The following is a 22,940-nucleotide window of genomic DNA, read 5'->3' as shown; positions in this document are numbered from 1 at the left end:
GCTATTTATTATATCTAAGAAAAAAAAATACATTAATGTTGCCGTCATTGTTTTCGAGAATAAACGATCCGAAGTTTTCCTTGTCGTTTTTTTTATATTCATTGAATTTTAAACTTTATAATCGAATTGAGAATAAAATAATGGATTATCAACAATAACGGAAATTACATTTTTGAATATTTAAAGATAAACAACTAAAATAATAAACCTCAATGTAGAGCAGACGGAAAAACATCAAAAAATACTATATGAACTTATAAATGCAATAAAATGTTTATTCAACGACGTATATTACAATACCTGCCGCGTGTATAGTTACCGTATAATAGGTTTCAGCTTTAGCAAAGTTATATTGTTATAATTGCATACGAAAGTTCTAATCGTAAATAACATCTCATATTGCTTTTCAAGTTATTATTATTATAATATATAAGGTACGTAGGTATAATACAATAATATTTTAATATACTATTATGAATCTTTTAATGAAGTATCTCCCCTAGGAGGTCTTGTCAATCTGTTATTCCTCTGCTTTATATTATTTTATCAACTAAGATTATTTTTCAAATTGTAAAAAATTGATAAATAATAAATTATGTTTAATATATATATTTATGTATAATATTTACAACTATATACATTCTAACATTATGTAGTTAAAGAATATATTATGTGCATATATATTTATATGATATAGTATTTTTCAAATATCTTGTGTTGTTAGCGTACATTAACGCGCTGGCTACATGTCAAATAGTTGTAACTTGCGGATAGGTATATACCACTGTCTTGTGCACGTAGTATACTTGGTATACCTCTTCAAAGGATAGGCTCGATAAGAGGAGATATCATGACCGGTCAGGTGCTGCGGTGTGGAAATTAATTACGTGCTACGAGTGCGTTTTATTAAGCCGACTTGATACCCACATAAAAATTTTCAAGCGAGTACGAGATAAAACACGGTCCACCGTCGCGTATCCTTTTATGAGATACGCTCGCTTTACCTGTGCCCTCATTTGCCGGACCATCAGTGCGTAGTAGCACCATTCCTGTGTATTAACCCTACATCACACTCCGTCACAGTACAGCTTTTAGTATATCGTTTCGTATAATAATCTCGAAAAGCGAAAAATAGTTTAAATGTGTATACTCATGTATACACTATGATGATGGGTTTTTATTTTGTTCTTGGTTAACACAAATAGTTTTGTAGCGCAGATTTCCTCACCACAGCAGATTCCCACACCTTATTGCGGTCATGAAAACTTAATATCGTGTGATATAATCACAAACTCCTTTAACGCAATCTCTGCGTAATTTAGGTAGCAAGGTCACATTATCGGATCACACCCGAATTTATATATATTCGTAATGATAAACATAAAAATTATAATATACATAATAATAATATCATCGCAGTAAAATTAGAATGTATGTTTATAAATATTCGCGTGACACCCTTGTGGCGTAATTGGGAGGTTTTCGACTGCGCGTCAGCACGTTTCGCTGATAAACAATATTTTGTAGCCCGTCTGTAGATGCTTTCGGAATTTTTTAATATAACCTTTAGTGACCGCCCACAGGTTTTCTCCGTCTCTACGGGTTTTATTTTCATTCTCTTCTTTCATTAATTCCAATGAATATTTGTCCCTTCTAGCTATCCTTTGTAAACTATTTTCGTGTAGACGCTATATAAAATATTGATAAATAGTCGCGACCCGAATTTGTAGTACTGTCGCCATTGTGTTTGTGTTCAGAACTAATCTATATTATGTTGTGTGTTCGGGCGAGCGGCCACGAAAGTTTGTGAAAAACACGATAAAATATTACGCTTTTGTACACTTGTATACGAAAATAAGTTTTTCGGTTTTTTTTTCTTTCACATTCGAAAAGTAATGTTGTTAAGCTTGTACACTTGTATTTCATGAAAAGCAATAATTTAAATAAATTCTCATCCGGAATGTAATTTTGCACCCACCTTCCACACTCGCATTACACCCAATTTTCACTGGAGAAAATATTCATTATACTATTTATACATCACGTATTAGTGTATTACTTTTGGGGACAACTTTTGATTGTAATAATATACCTAAAGATGTATAGAACATCCATTAAAAAAAAAAAAAGTAAATAAATGAAGGTCATTATCCCTTTATAGTGTATACATTATACCAATACCCCGGGGAAGGTTTATCGTGATAAATTCTATGTGTGTTTACGATTATGGAATAGTAACAACTTTTATCAGGATACCATTACATGGTTTTTTTTATTATACATTTTTCTTTTTCTCAACCATTACATAATGATGACTGCTGACTATGTATTTCTTGAACTTTTAGGTTACTTTAAAAATACATGAATGCATATATTATACAATATAGATACGTATAAAAACATGTATATACCTATATATCATATATAAACGTATGAATTTAAATATCTTCTTATAAAATCTTACTGAAATATATTGATTGGTTTTACTTTCATCCTAAAAATATTTTGCAACTATAATTGTAGTTTACTATTCCGATGCATAGTCACAACTTCTAAGCACTATAATATTATGTACATTTGTGTTTATAGTTTTCCAATTATATTATTTTTTATTTTATTTTGTCTATTTGTTTATTACGTTTTTTTTTTGTTTCAGTATTTTTTATTTAATATAAATACTTAGTAATAACTAATAAGTAATACAATAACTAAATTGTTACGCTATTATACTGTTTTTTTTTTTTTTTTTAATTGAGTTTATTATTATATATTACAGTTCATACTATATAATAACATGACATTTTTGACATTTTTCCAATTACGGTACAAAAATAAACAATTATTATTTTTATAATTATTATACAAGATACAAACGAATATTATAATAATGTTCGTGCAGCTAGTAAATACGATAAAATATGTAAATGCAAATTTGAACCACACTTTTTAAATTGTATACACGTCGCCTCTTAGTATACATTTGTAATGATTGAAAAGACTCTAAATTACCGGGGACGGTTACATGTCAAATCAATTTCCTATTATATTATAAATTAGTAATATTACCTCTCCGATCCTTGTAGTGACTTTCCTGTTGAAATCGCGGTTAGTGTTTGAGGTGTAAGATGAGGTAACCGATTTGTATTATAAAATAATAAGACCTTTTTCTCTGGTTTACTACTTTTAATTTAATTTTATTTTTAATAAACATTAACATACGTATTTTAAATTATTATTCAAACGTTTACAACTAACTACGTCTTACCGCGTAGACGATCGCGTAGTCTTTAATGCTAGCATTTGGCTGTCGGTACAAAAAGACAATAATAACGTGTCTAGGGCCGTGACTGAAAATTGGGCTCCTTATATCTAATGTTGTGTCTTGTGTGTATGTGTGTGTGTGTGTTTATTCATTATTTGTAACTTATTCTTATCCTAAATGGCTAACAATTATTATAATTATTTTATTAAACAATAAATTTAAAAAAGATATGATTGCTTAAGCGCACATCATTACACATTGAATTTTCGTTTAGAATTTTGCATAAAATCATTAATAAAATATTTTATTATTATATTTGTATATAGATACCGACGGTTTTGAAAGAGCTATGTATATTGAGTTGGTGTTTTTTTTGATCTCTAGATTTTTATTTCATCTGTAATATTACATCATGTAATTCAAAAATGTAAGACTGTGGGTTTGAATGTGAGGATTTTATCGCATGAGCTGTCGTAACCTATTATTCGACATATTTGATTAAGTATACGATGTGGATGAGGTTGGTGTGACCAATTTTTGCGATATCTGACGGCGAAAAATAAATACGAGGTAGAGTAAGGGTTGAGTATCAAGTAAGCCCGATAATTCTGTATTATAATATATATATAGTATATTTTATTTATTTCAATTTGTTATTGGTTTATATTTTTCCAAGTTGCTTGACATAATATCTTGGCAGTGCACATGCTTATTATTTTAAGAGGAATGTTGTACCTGTAAGTGTTTTGTCTCCCTCTAACTATCCCATAAAATACTTAAAATATATATATATATATGTTTAGATGTTTTCAATTAGTTGTTGTTAGCTTCAATATTAGAATGAATTGGCCTATTAAAAAAATGTCATGGTAAGCAACATCTGCATGATATCGTTGCTTTATATGATATTTTAGTTTTTTTAAGTAAATTATGAGAATGTTTTTTAAATATTAACACATGCAGGTAATACGTGATATTAATTATATCTTGGCAAGGGAATGTGATTATAGTCGTGAACGTAAGTGCAAATATTATTTCATTAGCAAATAATACAGATTTTGCATTGCGTGTAGTAATTGGACCTAAAAAAATTCAATCGATTTTGGTGTTTTTATATTAATAGTTCTATGGATTTTCTAAGCAATATTGTTAAAATGGATTATGTGATTCAATGAATAATAATAAGAATAATTTATTCATTATGTCCAAAATAACACATCATTTTGCAAAATAGAAACAATTTGGTGTATGTAAATTTTACAATATGAAAAATATTATTGTATTATTAGCAATTACTTACTATATATTTATATTTTTCAAAACTTCTTAAAATCTGTTTGAGACAAAAAAAATATAGTGATAAAAATGGTTCTGAAAATATTATTATTTATATTTAAGTTTTGAGTAAATTTTATCTGGTGTTTTTTTTCTTTTGTAAACTTACATCAACATTGTAATAATAAACAATTTATACTCTTGTACAGTGACATTATTTTTAATATCAACATCTTATGGTAATAGGACATTCATAAATTCGCTGCTATATTTTATTAGTATTATATAAAATTATTTTGAGGTTATATTAAAAAGAAAAATAATGTATAAATATCGTTGCTTTTAAACACGTATTTTATATAATATTTTATTGTGAGAAAGTTCGTGATTAATTCAGTGGCTCTAGGTAATCTGGTTGATGTATACGTTGCACATTTTATCAATACAAGTATTGTAATGGAGTGTTAAAATGTCTAATTCTTTTCGAAATTACTTCGTCAAATTATATACTCCATTATTACGTTAATACAACTAAAATAAATATATTAAAATAAACCTTTTATTATTTATTTAATAAAGTACTAGGTAAAACAAAATAATGATATTGTTGATATAGAATTGGTCACGCGCGTCTTATAAAATTATTTTTTTTTTATTTTTTTGGATATGGTATTATGTTTTTTAATCAAAAAATTCGTAATAAACTTTAAATATAATAGAATATGAATATTTCTATGCTGAACGCACTGCAAAATAATAATTAAAATAAACAATTTTCTTTATCAAGATCGTGTTGCTTGTTTGAAAATATATTCCCGTCAAAGCTGTATATACAGTTTTATGTGTTTATAGGAATCTATTAGTTTATAGAAATAATTATACCTAACCTTCAAAAGCTATAATATTAATTTATTTATAATAATACACCACCGAAGACACGATTGTAATAAACAACAATTTCATAAAACGGCCGTCAATGTTAGTTCTTTTTAATTAATTCAGTGGATCGTTTTAACACATATTTTCGTCTGCAAAAATAATCAAACATAAAATATACACGCACTTTTTTAATTTTAAAACCTTTTCACCACAGCTAATACAAACATTCAATTTGTTTAAAGGTACAATTTTTCAAATGACGTACTTTAAATTGTGTACCTGAAATATTGTTAATTAATATTAACAGGCCAATGCATAATAATAATAATAATAATAATAATAATAATATTGTTTTTATATTCTTGTAAGTCAAATTGGTAGCATAATATATTAATGGCGTTGTAACAAAATTGTAACAAACCATCGAAAAAAAAATGTACAGAACAAAATCACATGAAAGTTATGTATATAAATTACAATAAATGTATTATAGCTCAATACATATATTAAACATAATAAATTATAGCCATTGACGATTATTTTAATAGTCGCACATGCGTGCACAGTTTAAACTAAAAACCATAAATCAACTAAATACATATATCAATATATTACAACAGACTACGTTGCTGGTATAATAATATATTTCCAAATAATAATATAATAGTCTCAAAAACGACATAGTTTTCCTGTAGCAGTCACTAATGTCACCGTTATTACAATAATAAAGACGATATATACGAAATATACTTGTATATAAATATGGTGCAACAATCCGAACATTGTACTATCGGTAGTAGCCCAAATATTATTATATAAGGCGCAATACGATTGAGATAAGTCCAGAATATCAGGGTGTTAAATTGTTACAATAATATTATGTAATAAATAATATTTCATAATAATTTGTCGCACTGAACACGTGTTATAAGCCGTTATTCATCCAGTTGTCTGAATACTGTTTACGATCGCAAAGTTATTAAGTGTATAATGTTGTCATTTTTTAATTCGTTATTAAAAAATACGTTGAAAGTGAACTACACTTCGCATGATAAATAAATTATCAATTGTAATACGTAGTTACACACGATGTCGTATTGTTAACATGCTCTTTCACATTAAACGTACCTTCATCACGAGTAATCAAATCAGTGGCGCCGAAGTTCTTTTGAGAAATATAAAAAGCAACGTGGCCTTGGCCTGACCTCGATTTAAACTGTACACACACATTATTATAGTGATATAAGGGTTCGGCGCCACTCACTGAACATCACTACTATTATTGAATGCATAATGTATAGTATAGTACTATAAAATATTATATTACTTAATACGGAATGATCCATTTAACGTAAGACACTAATTTTTAGAAGGTACTTACATTTTAGAAAATATTTATTTCAACGACTAATTTTAAGTTGTTAAAAAACAACATTTCTGAAAAAATATTATGTTTTCTACTATTTTTGAGGTTCTTTTATTCTTTTTAATGACGACATACATAACTTTATATTATGAAACAGAATTTTGAATAGCGTTAAAACTTTTTGAAATAATTAATGTCTCACGTTGAAGAGATCACTAAATATACAACTGTGTTTGGTGTAGAAGAGGTGAGGTATTTGTGTGCTGGCTCTCAAAATATCTAGGACATGTGTAATATTCGTATGTGATACAAAAAAATATAAATAAAATTGTGAAAACGCTGCTATTTCGTGGTTATTTGTGACTGCGTTACGCCAACACGAAAATACACGTAAAATAATAAAAAATATCGTGCGGATTTGCCAGTACTGACACAAACGGTGTGGCGTTTCGATCGCGTCGAATCACCACCACCCCAATGTCGGTGAAATGATATTTTTCATCCGACGCGCCGCCGTAGCCGTGGTTTCTATCTTATGGAACAAAATGTATGTATACATATATATTGGATGACAACGACGCCCGGGTATATAGAACGTCTCGGGGAAAATATATGGCAGCCCCGATAAGGATTTGACATCTGCCGATGTTTGTCCGGATGAAATAAGACGCATTTCCCCGGACGGGATTGCCCGCCGTAGACTACTTGCGAGGCATTCCACTTCGAAAATTTTCTTCTTCTGAACAGCATGTATACGGGCGAAACCTTTAGGTCAACTCCAAACAATAAAGTTTCCGCATCGAGCGTGTGTGTTCGTATATTTTATCAAATGCGTTTTCTAGGTATCTTTTTTCCGGCCCGCCGCCCCGTCAAGTCCGTTTCTGCCGCGACGGTGGTCAAATGAACTTTATCGGGAAAAGCTTTTTGACGTCCACGCCTTTCGAATTAAAATCTCTCGATTTTTTCGCATGCAGGTCTTTTGCAGCAGCTCACATACAGACTACACCAACCAGGCGTCTTTGCCTATCCTATCTTTCCTATTTCTCCATAGGTCTGAACAGATGCGGTCAAGTTAGGTTTGTTGTTGCGATCATCTCCGTAGATCTTTAAATCGTATTAAAACGAAAGAAAAAATATCTCCTAACTTACGTAGGACACATTATAAAATATACTTCTACGAAAAACCTTTAAAATTTAATTTATACCTTTGATTTAATTCAAAATTCACAGGATTACCATCAATGATTGTTGAATAATAATATAGTAGTAAATATACTTCTTGTTGTGTTTATCGTAGTAAAGGTTTTTATTCATTCTGAAACTTATTATAGCTAAAATGTTGTCACTACGTAATAATATGATATTATGTACATCATTCTTCCTTCGCGTCGGTCTTTAAGACTCAAATTTTACGGGTTCAACTTATCTCCACGACACCTAGACACCTATACATAGTATTATGTGTCTTAAGTGTCTTTCACCAGTAGTGAACTTGTACGTTTACGTGTACATTTTCGAATATACTTCTATATACATTGACTGAACGCAAATTATATGAACTAACAATATATATATATATATATACCTCGAACGAAGCCCCGCACGCCCGCTTATAATCCAAAGGGATAACAGTTATTATTGTGTTATAATACTTAAATCGACGGGAAACGGCAGTGAACGCAAAGCTACTAATACAACGATGGCTACTATTAAAGCGTATATGTTGTACATGTGTGTGTTGCCGACGGACCCTTTTGAACGTTATCCAACTTATCGATTTGGCTTAATGGACGACGAGCCGAAACCATTTACCGACAACTAACTGTGCCGTACACGCACACACTCGGCACACTCCACGAGCATATTAACGTTATAATACTACGTGTACACGTATACATATTGTGGTATGTTCAGGTATATAATATATATATATATATATATATATATATATATATTATGTATTTAGTACCTACGCTGACGCCAATAACTCTGGTCTGGTGAATACAATTATTATTACAATACAAACGTTCAATACTATATTAGCGATAATAGTCCTGGCGTATAGGTCATACCTATTATAGTTTAAGTACGTAAATATAATATATATCTAGTTTATTACTGCAATATATATACATATATTGTATATATTCGTTTGGTTTTCGATTAAATCTAAATTCTAGGGAACGCAATTAAATGCCATTAAAAGTTTAGTTGACAATATAACATTTGTAGAGTTTTGCTGGATCAAAGTGTATTCCGAAGTCCCGGTTATTCAAATTCGGATATTGTAACAAAAGCCAGCTTATTAGTGACATGGGGGAAATTAGAGACCCCCCTACATACGTAAATAGCCCTCTCTCAAACGTCTTTCAGTTAAATGTTGTTAAGTATTACTAAGTCATAGTTACAATTATTGATGTGTTCATTGATATCCACTGTATTCATTCAAAACTAATACCTACTAAAACTATTTATATTATTTTTTCTTGTAAATTTTTAAAATATTCAAAAAAATATTGCGTATTTTTCACAACCCTTGTACTTTCCCTTTATAGGGGTCACCGTCCAAAAAATCAAAATACTTTCATTAAAAGCATAATATGTATGAAAATATTATTTAATTTTTATGATTTACATTGTGTCTTTCGTGTAATTTATTTTGTCGATAATTTTGCAAATGATTTTATTATCAGGGTTTTTATCGATTTTTCCGTCACTATAGTCACCACTACAAGACGTGTTTGTATATACGTCAAATATGTTTACATTAAGCGGAGTTTTGCGACACGGGTCGCAGGTAATTTTGTTAAATGACCTACTTAGTCCTACTACCTATTTTTATTTTTTTTTTAACATTGTATAGGACACACTTGCATATTTTAGTATTATGTATACATTGCTTGCCAGTCGATCACTTTTCTTGTACGCTCATACTATCTTCTAAGCATTTTACATCTTAAATTTCACAATATTTATAGAGTCGACTAGACGTGTCATATCCGATGTATTATTTCAACCATATACGTTGGACCATTGAATGTATTGGAGATCGGGAATCAAGCATTTACTCATATCATATTTTATACTATTTCGATTAAACAGTTCGGAGGATCTGTTTACAGATTCAGAACAATTCATATACTATATAACTCGCATTATAATATCATTGTTGTTGCCGTTTCCGTTTTAAATGTATTCACTATTGCTGCACTGTACACGAGCGGGTTATATATTAATATCATATATAGTTATGTTGTTCGCGCAGTAGATAAAAACATTTCTCTATATACTCTATATTTCTCGCGTAATCCTCCCCGGAGCCGATGTAATAACGTCAATAAAGCTAAATCGCCTGAAAATAAAACGTTCTATCCGTGCATATATAATCGTTTTATATTACTTCTGTTTGCATGTATATTCGTATAGTGCATTTCTTTTTCTTTCACTGCGTGATTTATCCTTGCAGGATATAATCGAACATTTTTGTGTGAACACATGCCAATACTGTATAATATCATTACGAGTGTGCGAGTTGGTATTAGAGTGATAGTGTAAATAATAATAATAATTTACATACATCACCGTTGTAATAGTTTTACGTAAAAATTAGGTAAATTAAAGGCTTTTTTCATTGGTTAAGTACCTATGATAAAAAAAAAGATAAGGTACCTACTGGACGAGTGACATTTCAAAACCCCCACAACACGCTTTAGATATCGTGTCATAGGGATTGCCTAGATACGTTAACGATGACGGTGAGACAATAGGACAAAATTCAGATTCAAGATCGGAAATAATGTATTCTAACCTACCAGTTAGGATAAATACGATTCGAGGTCAGTTAAGGGTGCCCACAGTATAAATTATGGTCGATGGTTTTGTTAATTCAGTAAATTCAATAAGTGAACTAGCGAAAGAGTGGAAAAAAAGAATACTACTGAAATGCAATTTTGTAGTGTAATGGCGTATACGTGTGTGTGTAAATCTACTGTAGGTACTTGTGAACTTTCTAGTATTCAGTAACTGTTTTTTTCTTATTAATGACAGTGAAATGAAATGACGATTTGGTAAGAGATAAAACCATCCAATGTATTGTGGTTAAGGTATATTATATTATATTATTATTATATGTATGTATATATACGCATGATAAAAATTGTGATCAGGTATTTTAGAGAGGCAGCTTGGGTGAGGAGGAGATAATTGAATATTAATAATTTTACATGTTTGCCGCCAGTGTCAGCACACACACACACACACATACACATACACACGATATACATATATGTAATATATTATAGTCTAATAAGTTTTGATAATTTATGACGTCGGATCAGTCCGGAACATTTGGCCAGATTTTGACTGGTCCACGACGCGCTATTATTAATAACGTGAAATTAACTTGACGGCCGTTCTCGCCACCGCCCACGTGCCACACGCCCACAGCGCCGATACATAGTTTTCAACACTTATTCATACACAAGCAAATGCATACATATTCAGATATCCTCAATAAAAATTGTCCGCAAAACAATTAGTAGACTACATTTTTTTGAGAATAAAATCTATTGTAAATGTATCGTCAAATGTATAATATTTTAATACAAATCTAATTAATAGTTTCAATTTTTTGGGAATAATGTTCTCTAGTTTATTTTTAATATCGTTTACGTCATTAGGATTAGGTGCAGATCCTAACCTATATGGCTATATAGATGAATTACAAACTTTGGTTTTTTATAATTTTTGAACGGCTGTAGATAATATTATTTTATTTTATTTATAACGCTCTGCAATAATATTTGTGATCTGTGAGATATTTGTATGAAAACATTTTAAACGTGACTAATCGTGTAGGCACGCGATAAAACAAAAGTGTCATAAAATTGAAAATGATAGTGGATATTGTTAATATTGTGCGGTGGCCTAGTGAAAAAAAAAGAAGGAAGAAATGAACCGTTATTTTTTACGCGATTTTTTTTCTTTTACTCCTGGAACGCGTTTTTTTGATGGTTTTTATTCACCTCGACGCAGCCATTCGATCGCTTTTCTTTTATTCATCGTTTCTAGCGTAAGAACACGCTGCGGCACATGAAGGACGCGACTGTGTTCGATAAGCACAATATAATAATACACCGTCCGTGCGTGCTGGCACGAAAATGCACAATTTTATGTATGTACGTGAGTACATTTGTACGGCGGAGAGTGAATAGTATTTTTGAAAAGCGATTTCGATGTACAAAATGCTTCGGCGCTTGATACTGCATCAGACGTTGGGGAAGAGGGGGAAATTTTACGAGTTTTTGCGGTTTTATATCTGGAAAAATTCTTGAACGTCGTCGGAAAGGAATGTGACAAACGGTAGTTCACGGGTGAGAGAATGAAACGAGAATAAGACTTGAATATGCAGCCCTACGATCGAGAAACAGGGTGGCATACGAGACAGCTGATCGCCCTCTTGGTAGGTGTTGCGTCAGGGTTGAGGGGTTGAGTGGGGTGGCCCGAATGGTATATAAGTTCCAGTGCGATCGCTACGACCGTCACTGTGCATGCGTGTCCGGTCATCGAGTCGTCTTTTAATTTTCTCAGAGCCACCGACCGTGCATTATCGCTGCTTCTACAGCCATCTTCTTCATTATAGCTGTCGCCAATTCCGGTTAGTTCATCATAATATTATCATATTAATACATTTTGCATTTTGTTTCTGTTACTTTGAAAACAAAACGCCTATTGTTACCTGTATTAAATCCCACAAGTTAGGTAATCTGACATCCAATTGTACTAATAATTATAAGCGCATCATGATTTTCATCGATCTACGCTTAATGTCTCAAACCTATGTACATACGATGATTGATGTGATCATGTATTGTTTCGCTTTTGCATTCGATACGACGTCTGTGTGTTACGCTTACCACTTATGTCTTATACATCGACTAAATATTATTAATTCTAATATGTGACTGATAGTATTATGTAGGTATGCTGGTTATATAATAGTGCGGCCAAAACGTCTACCTATTCATTAAACACACCACGTGCAATGCAGGCAAAACGTTCTTGTTTCATAATAATATATACGCACACTGCAGCTTGTTTAAACTTTTAATGCAACTGTTCTATAGGTACTGTATAGTATAATGCACAGTATAGCCGGTGCGAGTATTAATATTAATAGCGCCAGGTATAACATTACATTGTTTTACGAGCCCGTACACTTCCGTTTTACACTGCTCACACGTACTATAGCCTATAACACATACACACACATGCCTACACTCTATACTTATACACACGTATGCATATAATATATTATAATATGTGCGACTTATGTACACGCGTATCGCGAGTATTACCTTGGGAGTCTGTGTTATTTTACGTTTTTTATTTTCATCCTTGCTAACTGGTATTATATGTATGTTTGTATGTATGGAAAGAGGATGGGTTAGAATGGAGAGGATAAAAGAGTTTTTCGTTTTTAACATTTTTTTTGTTTTATTTTTCACACTTGTGAAAACGTGTGGCAGTTAAATGTAATGGTTTTATCGTAAAGTTATACTCTATTTCTCCGTCCATTTCTCTGCAGTATGTACTTTTTTCTGTTACTTTACTCTAGTCTTCGTGAACAGTTTCGACGACAACATTAAAAACTCTCTTTTGTTATTAAAAATACCGGTGGTTATATATGTGACGCATGTAAAACACTTCACACTACATTATTATTATTATTATTATTATTAATATTACTATACACAGTTGCTAAATGGGGGATACATTTCAAGCAGGAGAGGCTTAGCAAAAAGTTTCAACGCACTGTCGCATATACCAAGAATTGTATCCATATGGAAATATCACACACATATACACACTACATCGACCGTTAACAAAAAAGTCACTTATATAACTTTTTCTCTTGTTCATCTCGATTATTATACAACACAGATATTCGTATTCTTCGTTTTTATATTTTCGTGTGCATGCACGCGGGGTTTAACAAACTAAAACGCACTGTGTTATCTTTTTCCTGATCAACAATACTGTCATTTCTCGAAGTTCCATTTTTTTTAAAATGCGAAAACACGACAAGCACGATGACGATGAACCTTTCTAATAATATAATATATTTTATACATTTTTCAAAAATCAGCTGTAATGCGTATGTTTTATCGACGATAACGTCATCGATAGGTTATACTATAATAATATGCGTCTATACCGTCTTCCGACAGCCCGTTTCAACCACCCGAGTCTTGACGTAATTTATAAACTTTAATATCATCAAATATCTCTACATAATATTATAGATATATGCGTAAACCATATTATAATAATGTCATGTACCCGTATACCGAATCTTGTCACACTGAAAATCTTTTAATTTCTAAGGATACATTCGATCGCCAATATTGTGAACAAGAACAAGAACAAGAGTGGATGGATGATTTTTCATTTTCGCTTTATTTCACACTAGTTATTGGTAATTAGATAGTCTTTGTAACAGCATTATAAATTATAATGGAAATTAAATTTGATAAAATCCGGCAAAAAAAATAATTTGCTAAGAAATTTTATTCTTAGAAAAACTTAAAATAATTTGATAATGTTTTGCAAATATAATCATTTTGTGACAACAAAATATGTTTAGGTCAAGTTTTTAAAATATATAAGTAATTTAATATTATAATATTATACATTTTTTATTAACAGTTAGTGGTACTGAAATATGTATTTGAATAATCCTTTTATTCTTGCGAGAGTTTTGGTGTTGTCGAGTACATAATGTTCCAAACTGGTGACGACTTGTGAGAGTTCAAATTAAAACCGGGAAATTATTTAAAATAAATTGATGATGACAATGAGCCCGAGAGCGTTTTGAATTCACTAATCGAAATTGATCAACCGCCACTGCCGCCTTTGCCGGAGGAATAGCGAAATTGAATAAACGGAACTCGTCGCCAAAGCTCTTTTGCAAATACTTTTCTGTGGATTAATTTTCGGGTGGTATACGAGTGTGTCGCGAAATTAATTCGTCGTCGGAAATTCACAGCCGACCGAGCACGCCATTATTATTATTATTATCATTATTATGCGGCGCTCTTTTGGTTGCTCCTACCACGCGATTATTCATTGGACACGTAATGAGGATTTCGAAGAACTATTCGAGCGTATGTAATAAACTAATGCTTGTCAGGAAAAGGCTGTAGAGAGAAAATAATATCACAAATTTTATATCGCGCGTCGAGTTATTTTCGTAAAACTTGAAATATCACGAACAAATACGTGATATCTTTGGAAAAGCAAAGCCCCTGCAGAGTACATAATACACTATACACACTAAATATTTAACAACGGGAACTTAATTTTATAGTATTCTATATCATTTTGGGTACCTATTTGTATATCTATATATAATAATATAAAGTTCGTGATGTGCGAATAATCAAGTACCTTCTATGAAGGAAATTTCACATCGTATGTCAACACAAAAATTAACTAGAGCGTATAGATATATTACAATAATGTATGACTGTTCGTATAAGTATACGAACATTATATATTATATTTCAACGACGAATATCTTCTTTTTCCTATCAAGTTCTATACGTAATATTATTGTATAAATATAATATATACTTATAATACTAACAAGTGACACGTGATTACGTATTAAGCGTATATCAAAAAATCCACAGTGACGACACGCACTATAATGTTGTATTCAAATGCGCTCAAATATACGTTTATTTCATTCGGGTATCAACAAATCGCAAAAATTATTTTCGCAATATCCTTAGTTCTGCCTGACCTTAGTATAATACAGGACTAAATCCATATGCTATGATTCACTTGAAACTCGGCCTATATCATGACACCAAGTCCCATAGAGTCTGTGTATTTGGGACGATACATGGAATACTGATGGTATTACTTCATAATATAATGTGTTTTCATTATAGTATCGTTATAAAAATATACCTCATGATCATCCCCACCCCATCACTAAGAAATAATTCGTAAAAATAAAATTAGAACCATCAGCTAAGAAATGGAAAAAAATTATGTAGGGCCTGTTAAAGCAAAATAATATTATTTTATATAACCCAGACTAGTATAATTGTCCTTCTCATTTTATTTTCTCTATCATCAAATGCACCCAGTCCAAATAAGCTATGAGATGGGCCGCTAAATTTTCGTGAAGATTCGGTGGTCGGTTTTAATTAAATTTTCGTTGTATTGTCCGTTACCTATTATAGGCATATAATCAGCATCTCTACGTCCCTGTAATAATTGTTCGGAAAGGTCTTGGACGCATCTGTGTCTGACGTGAAGTGCGCTGCGTGGTTCGGAGAAGCGAGGAATAATATTAATAATAATAATAATAATAAAAATAATTATAATCATTATTATTATTATTACTTGCATCAGCATTATCATCATTAAATTATGCGAATCGTCCACTTCAACGAGCATTTTATTGAGTTTAGTACGGAAAATTTAATATACGCCGAGAGGGAAAAAAAGTCAAACGGAATTCTTCGAGTTAAGCTTGGAACATGTTGTTGGGCGAGATCTCGCTCAAGTTTACCGCTCGAGGCTGTGATGGTATGTACGTGTTTTATTCAGACGACATTATACATATATATTATGCTCTGCTGCAGCCTCCGTGGTTCGCCGCATAAATTGCTCGTGCAAGTATTTTATTTCGCGTTCGCGTTTTCAGTTATACGCGTCGGAATGCGGCGATGATGATAATAATAAGCGCGACCAAACATTTCCGGAAAATGCATCCGGTGCATTATTGCCGTACATACCGCGCTGAACCACTGTATGTATATTATATACAACACAACACTATAAATTATAATATTATTAAATAATATTATGATATACGGGACATTGTGCGTTATTGTTGTTACCATTAATATGATGGTTTTGTGTGCATTTTTCACGCGCCTGTCAGCAGTATATTATTTAAACCACACGTAATGCTGTAGTGTACGAGTTTATAATTGTGCTACAGTCATCTGACAATCACCATCGCAAAGATTTTTAGTGTTTTCCAAAAGTCGAATGTACTTAATTCGTTTTTTGAAAAAAAAAATATATCTCAAATATTATTAAACATCTACAACATAAACTCAAAAAACAATTGTCTAAACATTACATAATTTAGGATGACCTCTCCCCTCCGGGATAAAAATTATGGTGAATCAAGCACTTACAGACGTATACAATATAATAATAATAATTTATAATAGTAGTCAAACTGTTATTCAACCATAACTGATTGTTTTCCAATCGATATTGATATAAGGACACGTATTATAATATTAATATACGATACGGGATTAATGTTTCGCCGTACGACCTCGAGGGAATTATAAAAGTTTTCACGGCCTCTTCTTACAACGACGATAGGTACTTGAGTTTTGCTGACGGCTATAAGTTCTTGGCCGTGTTTTTCCTAGAGCTAATCGGAAAACTCGTAATTTGTCTAACCTTATCCGACCGCCTGAAACTTTCTATGTATTGTTGTTCACGCCTGACTTTTCGTCGTTTCCGTCTTTATTATTATATATGATAACTTATTGTGATAAAGACTACCACCGTCTTTATTTTCGATACGAGAATAATAATCCTTCAACAAGGTGATTTTTTTCATCCCAGACGCACATTGTTTCCTAAGTAGGTGTTCAAGCTTTATTCTTTTTATAATTTGAAGCACTTACTGTTAATGTAAACTATTATAGAGATTTTAAGTTTTAGAGGATCGAAACGATATTATAGTAGGTATAATATACAATATACATATTCGGTATCAACTTTATTGCACTTATCTTGTTTAAACTTCAAACTTTTCTTAAACCCAATATCGAAATCATTTTTAAAAAAATATTTAATGTTCGTTGATTTAATGAAATTAAGTATAGTTTAAGCTATAAACAAAGCTCTATATATAATAATAATAATAATAATATAATAATCTATAAAATCAATAAAAATCAACTGTAAAAAAAATAGTAAACAGTCGTAACTTCAGATGTGGTATAATAAATATTGATACGCCATCTTCAAATCACTCGTTCTCATCCATTTGCATCGTAATATAATGATGTGGAGTGATAAACGGTGTGTTGTACCTTGTAACCATCACCACAGAGGTGTAACTAAATTGCCTATTTAACACGCCGTGTTACTATGATTTTATTGTACTATTATAAAAATGCATTAACAGTAACAATATAAACAATGTGTTCCTACGAGACACCGGAAAAACGAACCCACGACGGCAGTGTGTACATAAAGTTTCACGCGATTTCCGGCATTCTTATAGCGCTCCAGTTAAACGGGTGTCGGTGTTATTTTTATATCGGTAGTTATTACAATAAAATAACATCGTAAGCGTACTATTATTATTATTGTTATTGCGTTATATTACGCATATCGGATGCTTTACGCCCAACTCGAACGTATTTCCCCGCACACTGTACTCCAACTACACAGTAATCGCGTGCCATTAACTGTGCTTCAAACCGACAACGGTGATTGTTTCGAAAACTTGGCCAAAAGTCCGTCTTTTGTGAATGCGTAACTGAAAATACTTCAGCTGCACACTGCGGCATGATACAATATACTTATACGTTGTGTGTGTTTGTGTCCGATAATTACCGAATGGGTTGTGCTGGTGAGGGTTGGATGTGTGTGTGTGTTATTTATTTCCTTATACAATTTTCTAATGAACAAAGTTTTGTAGAAAATGATCCGTGTCTGATACGCTTCGTCGTCTACGCTAACTGATGGAGATTTGTTATCATGTCAAATGCCGTCGCTAAACGATATACGCTATCGATAATAATGTATAGTGTACCTATATTATACTATCTACGGCAGGACGGATCACCACCAAGTGAACTAAGATATTTTGGTTTTTCATATTATATATTTTAATTAAATGCTTACATTCTCCATTGCATTTTCTATACAATATAGTTTTGACTATGAATTAAGATGCAGATCAAGCCTTATAAAATGTTGATATATGGTTAATTAAAATGTGAATGAATTACAGTTTTTTTAAAACTTGATATTGCAGACTAATATTTTCGCAGCCCGCGTTATAATGGATCAACCTGTACATACACAGTCGCTGATCATTTTCGATCCGATAAAAATAAAAATGCTGAACCGGGTGTCACTAAACTGTTTGTCATTAAATGGTTTATATTATACACATATAATATGTGTATATATGTGTGTATGTGTGCGATATTATTAACATTATAAAGCAATTTCGTTGAAAACGATTTGGACGACCCGTCTATATTATGTTTTGGGTGCTTTATTTTTGGTTTGGTATGGTTTTTTTTCTCTCTGTCGTTCTACGTGCCCGGAGTTTTTCGCCCAAATATTGATACGGCTAGAAAATTAACGTCCATCGTATATATTATTACACCCGTATTATGGTTGGCCCCGCTGAACAACAGCCGTTACATGTGATATAGCTACGTAAACGGGCGCGGAAAACATCTGGACGTTATTGGCTTAGTGTCTGAAAAAAAAACGAAAATGGCTTTGGAGCATATACATTTCGTTTCGGCACCGTTTCCCAAATCGAAATTATACTTCTGGTGGTCGAAAACCGTCTCTGGAATATCTGATCGGACGGAACGTTACGTTTCAATATCATCGTATACACTCGTATTATATATATTAAACAGTGCGATGATTATTTTTATCACCAGACGTCGAATGATCATACCTATTCATAATATTCGAATATCGTTATGTATTTTGTACGTTACAACTAATCTACTCGATATTTAAAACGGTATAAATGTTTTCAATGGTATCAGAATAAATTTAAAATATTCTTTTAGGTATTTAAATTTTTTATCAAATAGACACGATTTTAGTTCGTCAATCGTCACCCACATCTGTTTTATTTCATACATATAATTTAATAGTGTGCAAGTCTGGTTTTACGTTATAGTCGTATTAGTCGCACGCTTTAGTTGGACCGTCCGAATCAAATGAAAAAGTATTGCTATAAATTAGATTAAATTACGCTACGGTGCCTATTACATTGCTGCAGAAAATACGGAAAACAACGGATTTTGTTTTATGGCTCCAAAAACTACGACGTACGGTGGCTGAGAACTCGCAATTTCGGAATTGACAAATGCGTATTGTTTACTCGTATTTCACAATGCCGAGGAAACGAAAGACGTAAAAACGTAATTTCGTGTATTTAATGTTCTTTTGAAAATATTTACTCAAATGAGTCGGCAATTCGTATCGAGTTTACTGCTAATGAAAATATATAAAAAATAAAAGTGCTGTAAATGGATCCTTGAGTTGTTAACTTACCTTAAACGGATTAAAATATATAAACGGCAATCTGTAAGATATACATAGCATTTTACACTGTCGCGTTGTTTAAAATTGCAGATAATTTTATATCATAATAAATCGTTTGACTTTTAGAAAGAATTTATTGGTTTTGTTTTATTTGAAGTATTTATATTTATCCAAATTTAATATTATATTTATGGATATTATTCATAGCAATATATTTAATATATTACTCTGTATCATAATACTTTTTTTCACTCTTAACACCAGCGGAACCGAATCTGGGCACAAACTACAAAAGAAAAAAAATCTCTTTGATCGACTCTCAGCGGTCGGCGTATTTAAATCAGTATAGCCGTTGGCGGGAACAACGCGTTTCAACTATACACCACGTATATAAATAACTGCCGAAGCCGTCGTCTCCTCTGTTCGGTCTGTTAACGAATTCATTTCCGGTCCATAAAACGGGATATTGTCGTTTGAACACTACCCACTGATCAGGAAAACCCGTTTTCTATTAATCTTTTCTGAAAATCGTTTTTATTGAGAATAGAAATAGAAGTAATAGGTTTTTTCCTTTCTTTGGCGAATCTTATCAAATCATAAAGTTAGGTTAGATAATTGAATATTAAAATATTAAAATATATCTTCAAATAGCCTTTAGGAAAAATTTTATTAACAATCAGCAAATCATATTGCATCAACCCCTCCTTAAAACAAAGGTTTACTTTTTTTAACGATTAAATTATAATTTATACATTTAATCTAAATAATATTCGTGCAGGAAAAAAATGCAAAATATTATTATATTACAAATTTAAGATTTGTTTAACGGTTATAGCTACACCGTTAACAATGTTAGTAAAGTACATCTAAAAGTCATTTTGAAAATTATTTCTGATTACCGTAAAAGAAGTATTATAATATTATAGTTCACCTTTAGTTCATCACATGATAATAATATATTCGAACGGCTGTTTCAAAAAAGGTCATGTTGGTATTATAATGTATGTTATATTCGTGTTCACAAATAATCAGACCCAGGCGATGGAAAAATGATTCGTAAACATTCAAATCCGACAACAGTGGCACTTCGCCCGAGACTCGTCGGTGACGTGGACGGATGCATGGAAATTTAGCTTTACCGTACGGTTTTTAATTTGACAGCAGCAGTACCGCTACCGTTGTTGCCTCCCAACCATCACCGTCAACGCACCTCATCGTCACGCCAAAAGTGTGCGTCACGTCGGTACCACGCAAAATATATCGTTCAGATTACTCATCCGGTTTTCTATCCTTGTGCAAATAACAAAGTCTTCCGACCGCCCAGAATCCACCCGTCCTTGCTGAATCCTGTCCCACCCCTATCACAAATCCCGATAATGAATGTGCTCGAACCTTGTGGCTTCATTAAAATTTATGTCAAAACCTCAAAACGATCAGTTATTTTCGTTGACCTCCTCTACGACGCCATATACATACGCCATATCGAAGAAACTTTGTTGTTGTTGTTGTTAATGATGTTTTTACTCGTACGGACAAATACATTTATAGTGTTTTTCTTACTCCTTCTCTGCATCATCGTATAACACCCATCGGTCTAAATATTTTATACTTGTCTCGTGTTCAGCATTAGTCAAATGATCATTTTTTCCAAAAAAAAAGGTAAATTTAAAAACTAAATAGTAAAACAACAAAAAACCTCACAATTGTGACATAGTTGGTCAATTATAATTTCCAAAATTAATTTTATATCCTTATTCTGTATGGCTTATAATTATTTAAATTTAATGATAACTAAAAAATTTTGAATAAAAAACAAATTGTCTGTTTATAATAATTACGTAATTCATTTATTGGTATTCTCATAATTTTCTTACTTATATTATACTTGTCTTGTATTCTATGCATGGTATTAAAATTAAAATTAAAACTATTAGGAACAGATCTTAAACGATTAAAAGCAATTTGTATATTTAATTATACGAAACTGATATATATATATATATTAAGTACTGAAAATTGTTTGCTTCAAATCGTATCTAAATCGGATTGCATTAAATTAAACCGTCATTATATTATATTATATATAGCTTAAATTTCTGCGTATAATTTATAAGGTCGTCCGTGAAAAGTAAATAATTGCAAAGTTGAATAACAGACCCAATATTGCTGTTGAGTAATATAAACATAAGCCTTAGATAAATTACCTCGTTGCTGAGCACCGGAAGTAACTTCAAACCGACTCGAAATATTTCCGACACTGATTTGTACACGCCCGTGCCAAGTGAGATTTGAAACTACGACAACAGTTATAGGGTTCACCAACACTAATAAAAACCTTACATACAAACCGTAGGAAATGGAGATTAGTTGATCTCTATCTTATCAATCCCTATAGACAAATTCGATTATCCATATTAAAATTCGTCGGAATAATTTTAGTATAATATAACTACAATAAAATGGACCGATGTGGTTTTATTCGTAGATTTAAGTTTCTGAAACCAATGTATTTATATTAGCCTATACATTATTGATCCAATAAAATATCCACTCGTAGAATATCTAAATAACGTAACTGCGTATAATATACGCGGTATTTTCTATTTTATTATTATTATTATTATTTTTTTTTTTTTGTAAGATCGTTGATGGACTTAAAAATAATCTTTGGGCAATCTGATTAAATAAATCATTGGATCCACAAACCCGTTAAGCTTTGAAAAAATATGCAACATAGAACTAAGTAAAAAAAGATAGTTTATTTAGATTCACCGCATGTGTGCTTTATTATTGTGATAC

The 22,940-nt window shown here is 31.6% G+C and overlaps 1 protein-coding gene across 4 annotated transcripts in view; it reads left to right on the top strand.

The window, feature by feature from the left end:
* Positions 1-22,940, top strand: part of LOC132920348 (complexin) — a 201,764-nt gene that overhangs the window by 148,585 nt on the left and 30,239 nt on the right. Inside the window, exon 1 of one of the 4 annotated variants that reach the window (XM_060982673.1) lies at positions 12,341-12,438. The exons of the other annotated variants lie outside the window; for them this stretch is intronic. The gene's annotated coding sequence lies outside the window, so the exon portion shown is untranslated. Of the gene's footprint in view, positions 1-12,340; positions 12,439-22,940 lie in introns of those variants that run through there. 4 annotated transcript variants of the gene reach the window in all.

This window comes from Rhopalosiphum padi, chromosome 2 (genome assembly GCF_020882245.1).
Source record: "Rhopalosiphum padi isolate XX-2018 chromosome 2, ASM2088224v1, whole genome shotgun sequence".
In the NCBI taxonomy this organism is placed as follows: domain Eukaryota; kingdom Metazoa; phylum Arthropoda; class Insecta; order Hemiptera; family Aphididae; genus Rhopalosiphum; species Rhopalosiphum padi.
Note: the sequence above shows the minus strand (reverse complement) of the source record. Positions and strands in the feature narration are given on the sequence as shown.